Below are 11,518 nucleotides of genomic sequence, written 5' to 3'. Positions count from 1 at the left end.
TCTCTCTCTCTCTCTCTCTCTCTCTCTCTCTCTCTCTCTCTCTCTCTCTCTCTCTCTCTCTCTCTCTCTCTCTCTCTCTCTCTCTCTCTCTCTCTCTCTCTCTCTCTCTCTCTCTCTCTCTCTCTCTCTCTCTCTCTCTCTCTCTCTCTCTCTCTCTCTCTCTCTCTCTCTCTCTCTCTCTCTCTCTCTCTCTCTCTCTCTCTCTCTCTCTCTCTCTCTCTCTCTCTCTCTCTCTCTCTCTCTCTCTCTCTCTCTCTCTCTCTCTCTCTCTCTCTCTCTCTCTCTCTCTCTCTCTCTCTCTCTCTCTCTCTCTCTCTCTCTCTCTCTCTCTCTCTCTCTCTCTCTCTCTCTCTCTCTCTCTCTCTCTCTCTCTCTCTCTCTCTCTCTCTCTCTCTCTGTTTTTGGCGGACAAAATATCTCTGGCGTTGATTGCTTTCTTGCTTCGACTTCTGCCGCGCCCTTTGTTCTCGTACTCCACTTTATGTAAAAGTGTTGTGCAGACCCTCCCTTAATATAGTCTGTCTCATTTTGTCCTGAGATGTTTTGATGCATAGTGATTATGACGCTCATCATTCGCTCCCTTGTCACTGGACAGTTCTGTCCGTTTGGTTTTAGCGATTCAAATAAAGAAAACAACAACGAAAACAACAACGTTGTTGCCTCCAGACCATCTAATTCGCAAGCCCTCGCTGGGGACAACTATGTGAAGAAGACGTTGGTGCGACATCGGCGATACTTGGGGAATTGTGTGTTGCTCCCGGGGGATCCCTACATGGGAACTCGCGGTTTTCCTGCCGACTTGAATTCCCACTTGACTGACTCACGACTGCCATCCAGAGCACACGAGAAGTCCGTCGAACCGTCCACTCGGCAAACCTGCAAGAACCTGCAAGAAAGCACCACTCCCTGCTCAAGTGAGACTGATTCTCTTCCCCCTCCCCCCCCCCCCCCCCCCATCCCCACCGTTACCAGTTGTTGGTTACATAATTGCGCCTTTCGCTTGGATATTCCGGCCGTCATGAGTACATGAGTACCCCGCGGACCCGGCTGATGTACTGAAAACTATTATTTTTGGAGGCTGGGGCCCAATATGTTGTTGCCATTGTAACGGCTTGTATGAGTGCGTATGTGAAGCAGGGAGTCGTCAAATATGGTATTTGGCGACTCCCTGATGCGAAGGATCTACATTAATTTTTGGCTTTGCGCCCTGCGCACTAGTGGCTGAGTGCACGCAATGCTCCACCTCCGCTCCATGCTCCAGCAGCTGCAGCTGTTTCTAATTCGGACCGGTACTTTCCGATGTACTGTTATGTACTGTTGTATGCCATTTATGATGTGAAAAAGGCCAAAGGTCAAAAAGTGCACCTGCATGGGCTGCCAGAACAGTTAGCCTTGTGTCCCGCCAAGCGCAATTGCGCATGCGCCGTGATCTATCAACAACAATTATATGCATGTACGTACGTGCACGTGTATTCTACTGAATGCGCGAATCGGATTTCTCAGTTCTTTTCGTGTTGTTGCCTACACTACACTCTACAGTTGTAGTAGTTCGACACAGTAGACAGTGGCTACTTCCAGGGTTTTGCTTTCGACTCAAGCTTGGGAAAACCTTCACGCGCGTCCATAGCTGCTCACGACAATCATCCTTTCGCCATGTCTCTCTCAGTTTACACCCTGATCGGCGCTGCTCTGCTTGTCCTTGCCGGACCGAGTGGTAAGAACTTGGCACAATCATGTAGATTACTTCTTCTCTTTATACTAAAACTGGCAAACTTGTCACTGTCTACTGACTGTAGATTAATTTAAGGGGGCAGCCTACCCATAAATTTCATATGGCATTCAATTGACCGTAACTTTGGTGTTTCTCAATGGATTTGAGTGAAATTTTGACCACACACTCCTGCCACTATGCTGGCCCTCAGGACATGATATACATAATCCTACACAGTTGCGAGGGCATGATGCTCTGATCAGGCCCGAGGTCTGTGAGTGATCTTGCCCGAGGTCGCGACGCCCAAGGGGCGTAGCCCCGAGGGCGTCGCGACCGAGGGCAAGATCACTCACATGACCGAGGGCCTGATCAGGGCGGCATGCCCGACGCAACTGTGTAGGATTGCGCTTCAGACAAGGCCCACCTCACAAACAACAAGGCCCAGTACATGTATGTACGTACAGTAGAGAGATTCAAACAGAAAGAAAGCCTTGACGGCAAATGAGTTGATGTCACATTGTGTGCAGTGACCATCACAAACAGCTACTTGTTTGGTCGGGACTTTCCAGTTTTGAGATGAAAGTATTCAAGTACAGTGAAGGCAGTAGTAACGTTAGTACCAGTAATATGACGGATTCGGAATAAACCCGTTCTTCGAGTTAGATGATTGCCAGAGTAAGGTTCAAATGCGAGTGCTGAGAAGCTGCAGCCTTAGGGCAGGTACAAAATGTACTTGTGGAGGTCTGCTTCCCTTGTGTACGTTTCGCCGCGAGAAACAGGACCGGCTGCAAGGTCGGTTGGCGTTTCTGGTCTCCCTGCAGACGTTCAAGACAGTAGTGAGTATTATAATAATTTTGGAGAAGGGAGACAAATTTTTAGTCCTCGTCGGAGATGTTGCCCAAGGCAAGGACTTCGAAAAATGCTAAATGCGCATGTGCGGCGCGATGCTGTACGACTGCTGTTCTTGACCGGCTAAGCGGTCAAGATCGACTGATCTTGACTGCTTATTCTGGCCGCTCATTGGCCGTCTCCTGGCAACAAGCACGTGCCATGTCTGAATTACAAGTTCAGACATGGCACGTGCTTGTTGCCAGGAGACGGCCAATGAGCGGCCAGAATAAGCAGTCAAGATCAGTCGATCTTGACCGCTTAGCCGGTCAAGAACAGCAGTCGTACAGCATCGCGCTGCACATACGCATTTACCATTTTTCGAAGTCCTTGCCTTGGGCAACATCTCCGACGACGAGGACTAAAAATTTGTCTCCCTTGTCCAAAATGATTATATACTCACTACTGTCTTGAACGTCTGCAGGGAGACCAGAAACGCCAACCGACCTTGCAGCTGGTCCTGTTTCTCGCGGCGAAACGTACACAAGGGAAGCAGACCTCCACAAGTACACTTTGTACCTGCCCTAAGGCTGCAGCTTCTCAGCACTCGCATTTGAACCTTACTCTGGCAATCATCTAACTCGAAGAACGGGTTTATTCCGAATCCGTCATATTACTGGTACTAACGTTACTACTGCCTTCACTGTACTTGAATACTTTCATCTCAAAACTGGAAAGTTCCGACCAAACAAATAGCTGTTTGTGATGGTCACTGCACACAATGTGACATCAACTCATTTGCCGTCAAGGCTTTCTTTCTGTTTGAATCTCTCTACTGTACTGGGCCTTGTTGTTTGTGAGGTGGGCCTTGTCTGAAGCGCAATCCTACACAGTTGCGTCGGGCATGCCGCTCTGATCAGGCCCTCGGTCATGTGAGTGATCTTGCCCTTGGTCGCGACGCCCTCGGGGCTACGCCCCTTGGGCCTCGGGCAAGATCACTCACAGACCTCGGGCCTGATCAGAGCATCATGCCCTCGCAACTGTGTAGGATTATGTATTTCTTGCGCCTCACTGACAGGCTTTCCAGGCCGGAAAAACTCAAATTTCCGGCATAGTGCCACGGTGTGCGAGCCACCCAGGAGCCAAACAAATGCATTTACAATTTTTCACATTTTCGTGCTCATTCTGTTCGTGCGCGGGACTCAAACCTAGAACAAGTCCAGAAGCAGCCATGGGTGATGGGGTAGGGCCCCTCAACGAGGCCCTGGAATCTGTCACAACGGAACGAGTGGGCGTTCTCTCACACACTCCCACAGACCCAAGTCAATTTTCGAATTTTTTTAGGATTAGCACGTGCTACGAGGTCGTACCTTTGATACAACATCCAGTGCTGGGACCTCCACAGCAAGCCATTTCCACAGCGCTGCACACCAAATCCAGGATACCCTCAGAAACCGGCAAAGACTACCACTCACGTTTCACTACTGCCTAGTACTGAATCCTACCTGACTTCTTGACACGACTCAAACTTGCCAAAGTCACTAAATCAACGTCAAGTACAATACTAGTAATCAAGCCACATATCTGCAACGTCACGAGGGTGCTGGCAAAAGTCCTGCTGCACGGCGGCGGGCTTCGCCCGCCGCCGTGCAGCCCAATACGTGGCTCAAAAACCTGATTTTTTGGACTTGGAGCAAAATTCTGCACACTTTCACGTGTTTCCATGATACGACAAGTTGCGCACGGTCTGCTCACATTCAAATACAGTGCTGCCAACAAATGACAGCGTGCAACAACAAAATCTTCCCTTGCAAGGGCACATTTTCGGCCATAACTCTTGAACGGCCGGTCAGATCGGGACACAATTTTCAGAGAATTTGCAGCTATTCATGCTCTTTCAACTGACGTAGCACTCAATATGAATTTACAAATTCGATTTTTCAGCGAATTTTTGGGTAGTCTGCCACCTTAAAGGGGAAGTTAAGGCAAAAATTAAAATTTCACCAGTTGTAGTCTTCGGGGTGCTGAGTCGAATGGTCTTAGTCCGAGAAAGCTGAGACGCTCCCTTCCTACTTGAATCCCAATCGAACTTGCGCACTTCCACCGAAACTGGGTGACTGCGCCCTACTAGATGGGGATTTGTATGCAAAATGTCACTAAAAGCGCCATTTCATTCTTATAAAAGCACGGATGACCGCAATTGGCCCATATGTTGTAGTCTTTTGGACGCTGAGTCGACTGGTTTTGGTCCGAAAAGGCTGCGATGCAGCGTTCCTCCTTTATTCCCAATCGAACATGGTTGAACAAGTGGTCACGTGCCCCTGGATGCCCAAATCACCTGGTCACCACGCCAGCAGGCGACAACTTTCACACCAAGGTTCAACTCGAGTGACAGGACTGCACCCAAAAAAGGTCAAACAGGCTAGTAAGTTGTACCCTGCAGGCACGGTGACCAGGTGACTGGCGTACGCAGGAGCACGTGACCGCTTGTTCAACCATGTTCGATTGGGAATAAAGGATGAACGCTGCATCGCAGCCTTTTCGGACCAAAACCAGTCGACTCAGCGTCCAAAAGACTACAACATATGGGCCAATCGCGGTCATCCGTGCTTTTATAAGAACGAAATGGCGCTTTTAGTGACATTTTGCATACAAAATCCCCATCTACATGTAGTAGGGCGCAGTCACCCAGTTTCGGTGGAAGTGCGCGAGTTCGATTGGGATTCAAGTAGGAAGGGAGCGTCTCAGCTTCCTCGGACCACGACCATTCGACTCAGCACCCCGAAGACTACAACTGGTGAAATTTTAATTTTTGCCTTAACTTCCCCTTTAAAGAGTTCTAACTTCTATGTTAGCGACATTTCAGACAACGGCTGCTCTGCACTGCAGACATCCGTGGCATCGTTTTCTTTGAAAGAAATGTTATCCTGCACTGCTTCCTGCTCTGTTTGTGTGTACAATATTAGATGCGAAGAAGTGCGGCTTGGTAGAGTGCCCGCATATTCCTGACTTTCCTGGCATCAGTCAGACTGATTGCTGCTCGTACAGTCCCAACGACAAATTGTGCTGCTTTGATACGCTGGATTCGACTTATCTAGCTGGATGGTGAGGATTGGTTGATGAGGGGCTCTGCACTAGTCATGCACTTGCATGGCTAAACACTGTTTTGAGGAATCTGATGTTTATAGTGTTCTGGGGAAATAATAGAGTGCATAAAATGTTCAGCTTGTTCGGTTGGTGGGTACACGTATGCCAGATAGTGTTGGGTCTGTTGCTAACGGGCTCGGCTGCTTGAAGGTGTAATGTTTTAGCTGCCACCTTTGTTGGCTTCAGGGTTCACATACTTTCTACTGAAGTATACAATACATACCAGTTGGCCGATGGACACCTTCTGGCTAGAGCAACTCTTGTGTAATCAATGGTGCTAGTGAAGCCTTTATCAGATCCACTTTGATTAGGCCAGCCACACTAGCATCTTAGTATTACCTTCACTCGGACCAGGGGTGAATGCAGTTTTGGATCCCGGGGACTGACACCTTGATGAGGTCAATCCCTTTTTCTGCACCTTGTCCTCGCTCACTGACTGAGGTGTGCTGAGCCCATAAGTAGGATCGTTTCCAAATCCAAAGTTTAACCCGGAAACTGAGCCAATAGAAATCGTGGATAGTCGTGGATTGTTGCTTCATAACTCGTTCCAATGTGTTTTTCTTCTATTTTACATTTCCAAATCCACCCAGAGTTTGGGGATTTCAGAGTTTGTCGGCCATTGGGTGGTTCAATTGCCAATTGAGTCATCTTTCCGAGATTCCTTTTGAATTTCTCTCTCTTTGGGTGAGATTCGCATGACCAGTCATGGCAGTGAGCAAGTACAAGTATACATGTGTGTGTGTGTGTATGTGTACGTGTGTGTGTGTGTGTGTGTGTGTGTGTGTGTGTGTGTGTGTGTGTGTGTGTGTGTGTGTGTGTGTGTGTGCATGTGTTGGTGTTGGTGTTTGGCGTAACCAATGAATTGGCCGCAGTGGAGTCTGAACAAGCGACCATTCCAGCTGGATCTCTGGTTCTCTTTGGTCTTTCTGTTTGCCCCAGGGCCATTGGAGTGATCGTAACAGGGTGTATCCTGATAGTCGGCGGCATCATCCTGTGTTGCTTGTGCTGCGCGTGCTGTCCTCTTGTCCGATACCGTCAGCGGAAGCAGCTGGCAATCGTCACCACGGCTACGTACCCATCCTCAGGGCCTGTAACCCCTGCTTACCCGCCGTGTGTAGCCACCACCACCACTGTTACGCGTGCTTAGTGGGATGTAGCAGACATCGCTGACACCACACCATCAAGTATGTAACCATGGCAGTACTGCAAGTACAGGCCTACTACACATACTGTTAGAGATGAAAGTGTGACGAACCAAAAAGTCTAACTATTTGCATTGTTTCCACTTTGCGGGCACAAAGTTTAACGACCCTGCTATCACGCACCCGTCCTTCATTGCTCTAGTACAAAGGAGAGAAGGAACAGTTTGTAAGAACATTCACACGGTTAACAATGGATCGTTTCTTGTTAAATCGTTAAAAATATACCGCTGTGCCTCGTTATGGATTCAACTCATAAAGTAATGCAACTCCTAATGCTACATTCTGTAAAAGCAGAAATTGTCGGTGGTGTTTTATTTTCGGTAACTTCGGTGCCGACAATTTTTACCGATAATAAAACGCACCGAAAATTTAGGTACAACCGATACTGTATACATGTAGTACTACAGTCGTCCCTCTCTAATCCGGCACTTGTTAATCCGGAACCCTTGCCAACCGGCGCACTTTCTGATGAAACCGATTTTTTTCGTTCAATTCCTACATCGTAATCCGGCACTTGAATTCCGCCTCCGGCAGTGACTTTTTGAAACGAATCGCTCAAACTGCACGTAGTTTGATTTCATAATCCGGCAGTCGTTAGTCGCGTACCGTACAGGTGCACTCCTTGCCAGGCCAGTCTGGTCAGTGCCGCGCGCGTGGTTGGTTGTTAGGACTTTTCCGAACCCGAACTCAATTTATACAAAGAGAAAGACCAAGGAACTACAAGTTACGCTATACTGTCCACTAACACCACCAGTTACTAAACAATCAGCGACGATGCACGACACTGACCGACGGTACTGACGTTCTACAACTAACTGGCTAACAGCTCTAGCACATCTTGGATGCGCACTCCAACACGGCCTTCCAACTCTGGCACAAGCATCCCGTGCACTTGCTGATGCAATTGTTTGCTCCGAAGGACATCCGTCGTTCGACCTGCATGATGTCGACTGCTTGCGTGGCCTTCTCAAGAGGGTCAATGTTGTCCAGGAGACAACTGCTAAGCAGTCAACCATACTTTCTTATTTTAGCAAGAAGTAGTGTCCTGCCAATTTTCAGGTCTGTGTGTGTGTGTGCGTGTGTGTGCAAGAGTACATGTGAACATGTTCTCTGTTTTACTTTATCACTTTATCACTGTGTATATTCCTGGAGAACAGTTGAGAATATAAAGTTGTGCACCAAATACTTGGATCGACACGGAAAAACCCTGCGTTTTGACGTATGACACATGCATGCAATTGGGTAGGGCCGGGTCAGAGGGCAGGATTTCTTAATCCAGCACCCTCGTTAATCCAGCAGAAAACGCCGTAGCAAAAGGTGCCGGATTAGAGACGGACGACTGTAGTACACTTAGGCCACACTTTGTTTTTTCTATGTTTCTCGTCATCGCCCGCGTAGGTTTTCAGAAATTTCGGAATAAAAATTCATACAGTGTACTACGTACATGTATGTACGCTGCACATGCTGCAGCAGCTAGATGCGTCAATCAAAATCGTAAACGTTTGCATCACAGCAGCAAAGGAGCGCTCCCCGTCCTATCTGTTCTCTGCGATATTAAAGGCTGCCATTACGAAGCTTCCAGTCGTTCACTGCTTGAGCCTTGTGGGTCCCAGGAACACCGTAAGTCGGACGCGTTCCGTGGCAACTGGCGCCTGTGGAACGATGTTGTGGGCAGAAAATCCAAGCAATAGACGCATGGCGAGGAAAAGATGAGCAGCGTGGAGACAAGAGTTTGATAAGCGGACACAAGAACGTTGAAGTAACAAAACCAAAAATGACAAGTGGGAAAGCGTTTGTTGATGCGATAGCAGATAAATGTTTGTGCTCTTCGCCATCTCGTATTCATCAAACGTTATACTCTCATTGTTGCAGTTTGCCTGATATTCGTGGGCTGATACGATAATGTGGTGCAATCATGTATGGGACTACATGTACATGATTGTACATTGTAGTAATGGTTTATACAGTGTCTTGAATGAATCACGCATATACATGTAAAATGTATACAGTTTTCAGTAGAAATTGTTCTTGTTTTTTCCTTGGCTTTTGTTTTTTTTTCCGCCCGCCCGCATACCTTTTGTTAAAATTTGCCGACAAGAAACATAGAAAAAACAAAGTGTGGCCTTACCTGGAAAACGGGTTTTACCGAAAATTTCCCTCCACCGAACCGCCGATTTCGGAGAATACCGAAAATATTACACCACCGAAAATTTCTGCTTTTACAGTAACACAAACAAAGTCAGGGCTCACCACAACCATACAAAATTCAAAAAAGCGTCGACCACCATTTTGAAAACATGGCGATGCCGCCAAGGCCAGAGTTTGTGCAGTCATAGCGGCTACGCACCCGAGTTCATGCTGATTGATGTACAGTCTAGTCGTAAAATACCGGTACTTTACGACTCCCTGGTCTATTCTGTACAGCGAAGGGCCAGTGCCGAAGCGAATCTTGTTGTTTGGTGTTGGGAAAGACAGGCGGAGAAGACGTCCTTTCTCCAAGCCATCTTGGTCATTTTTCTCAACCCGCTGGTGGGTGTCGACCAAGATACAATGTATGTCCGTGAGGTACTGATGAACTGGAGTCCTGGCATCTACAAGAATTTGCCGCGCCTAGCTAACCAATGTTGTCAGTAGAACTCAGCGTTTCCTGATCGCGACTCGGCACACTCTTTTCTGTTTGGCCTCGCAGCTTTCACGCTGCGAGTGGGGAGTTTCCTGGCCACAAATGAATCCCTTAGTCATGACCATGATGAGAGGTGACTGGTATGATCCCTGACTGGCATGAGTCCTTAGCTTGAGTCAATACGAAGGTAAACTCTTCACTCGGAACGCTTGCTGTCTCCTCCGTCCTTTCTTGTTGCACTTGCAGATATGCGCACGGCTGCCAGTTTTTGTTGGTGCGCGCGGGGACCATGGGGACGCACGGCCGACCTTGATGTCTTCAAAAAGTAGAACAGCGGTTCTCCTTGGCCGATTTTTACCATCGATAGCTCATTTTCAAGGTCTTGGAATTCTCTATCGGTTTACCATCCCCGATTTCTAATTTTCTCTTCATTCACTTGTTCGCACGCCTTCGCGTTTGAGTGATTTCACTATCCGATCTCAGGCAAACGAAGGCCAAATCGAAAAATTCGAGACGGTAACCCTCCAAAGACACACCTTCTGAACACGAATCCACAATGGCCTAATGCCTCAAACTAACGAATACAGCCAAGTTCCACTCAGAAAACACCCCACAATTGCAAGAAACAGCCCGTTTTGCCGTGCGCTGATTGGTAATATTGACGCTTTGTACGGTCGTGGTGAGCCCTGAAAGTCCGAGTGGGAGGGGGGGGGGGGGGTAGTATAGGAGGCATGATTGTGCACCTCTTTAGTAACGAGTTTCACCTAGGTTTAGCATACACATGCAAACTGTGCATTCAAAGTGAGTTTCCACGTGTATTCTGTTCTATTAAGCCTGATATTGCCCTCCAATGTGAATGCCAGGTTTGAACCTAGCAATGGCAGCAATATTACTACAATTCCACCTACAATTTTGACAACCGTCAGAAGAATTATCCTATAATGGGCTATGCATCCGTCTAATATGTACGCTTTATATACATGTAGCTGCATGGATCAATGCTGCTCTATGTGCGAGTTGGGTGGAGTGTATTTTATAAAATTCTCACATTCTGGCCCGATTCCAAGATGACAGCTGTCTGTAGAACAGTATAACCTACATGTTTAGCACAATCCTTTTGGATATTCAGTGATCATAATAATTATGTTCCTGATTATGCCCTCGTGCTTCACTGGCCTAATTGTTGCTTTCTTTTCTCTTTCTTTTCTCTCTATTTCTCTATCTATCTATCTGCCGCTCTCTCTCTCTCTCTCTCTCTCTCTCTCTCTCTCTCTCTCTCTCTCTCTCTCTCTCTCTCTCTCTCTCTCTCTCTCTGTCTCTTTCTCTCTCTGTCTCTTTCTCTCTCTCTCTCTCTCTCTCTCTCTCTCTCTCTCTCTCTCTCTCTCTCTCTCTCTCTCTCTCTCTCTCTCTCTCTCTCCTCATGCTTACAGAGTTTAAGTGGATGATGAGTGAAGCTGTCGGTCTTCCAGCGACCGCTTCCCTGTGAATCGTCTACCACTGCTCTCTGGTGATGACATCATTCACTTTCACCTTCACATGCGCACGCACACATGCACACACATCATCTGACGTTGTGCCTACATGCCTCCTTCTCCTTCCTTCTAGTACTTACAGTCTTTGGTTAGTTCTCAAAGTAGCATGATATGCCCAGTTCTACATGAGTGTGCTTGTTGTCGATCTTCACTTAGCCTCTTTATGAGGATTTCATCAGTTTCCTTTTTAGCAACTCACCTAGTGTGTTACTATTATCCATATCAATTAGTTACCCTTTCGGAGTGTTTAGTATTCTGTTGCTGGTATGGGCTGATCCACACCTCAGATGTTTAAAACTTTACTGCTACCTGTAAGTTCAAGCGATTGCACAGTGTTGTCGGAGTCTAGCAATGAAACGTGTCCACCAGGTAGCGCCTCAGCCACACAATGCAGTACTGAAATGGTACAAGTACTAAAATACAATAAAGCCTGAGGCTACACCATGCTATAGGCACATGGTGGATATTAAGTTGA

The 11,518-nt window shown here is 47.5% G+C and overlaps 1 long non-coding RNA gene across 1 annotated transcript; it reads left to right on the top strand.

The window, feature by feature from the left end:
- The first annotated feature begins 1,486 nt into the window (after positions 1-1,486).
- Positions 1,487-11,518, top strand: LOC135810857 (uncharacterized). The gene is made up of 4 exons (XR_010552426.1): positions 1,487-1,714; positions 5,506-5,644; positions 6,626-6,870; positions 10,942-11,518. It is a non-coding gene; the product is annotated as an uncharacterized LOC135810857 (long non-coding RNA).

This window comes from Sycon ciliatum, chromosome 2 (genome assembly GCF_964019385.1).
Source record: "Sycon ciliatum chromosome 2, ocSycCili1.1, whole genome shotgun sequence".
Lineage (NCBI taxonomy): Eukaryota > Metazoa > Porifera > Calcarea > Leucosolenida > Sycettidae > Sycon > Sycon ciliatum.
Note: the sequence above shows the minus strand (reverse complement) of the source record. Positions and strands in the feature narration are given on the sequence as shown.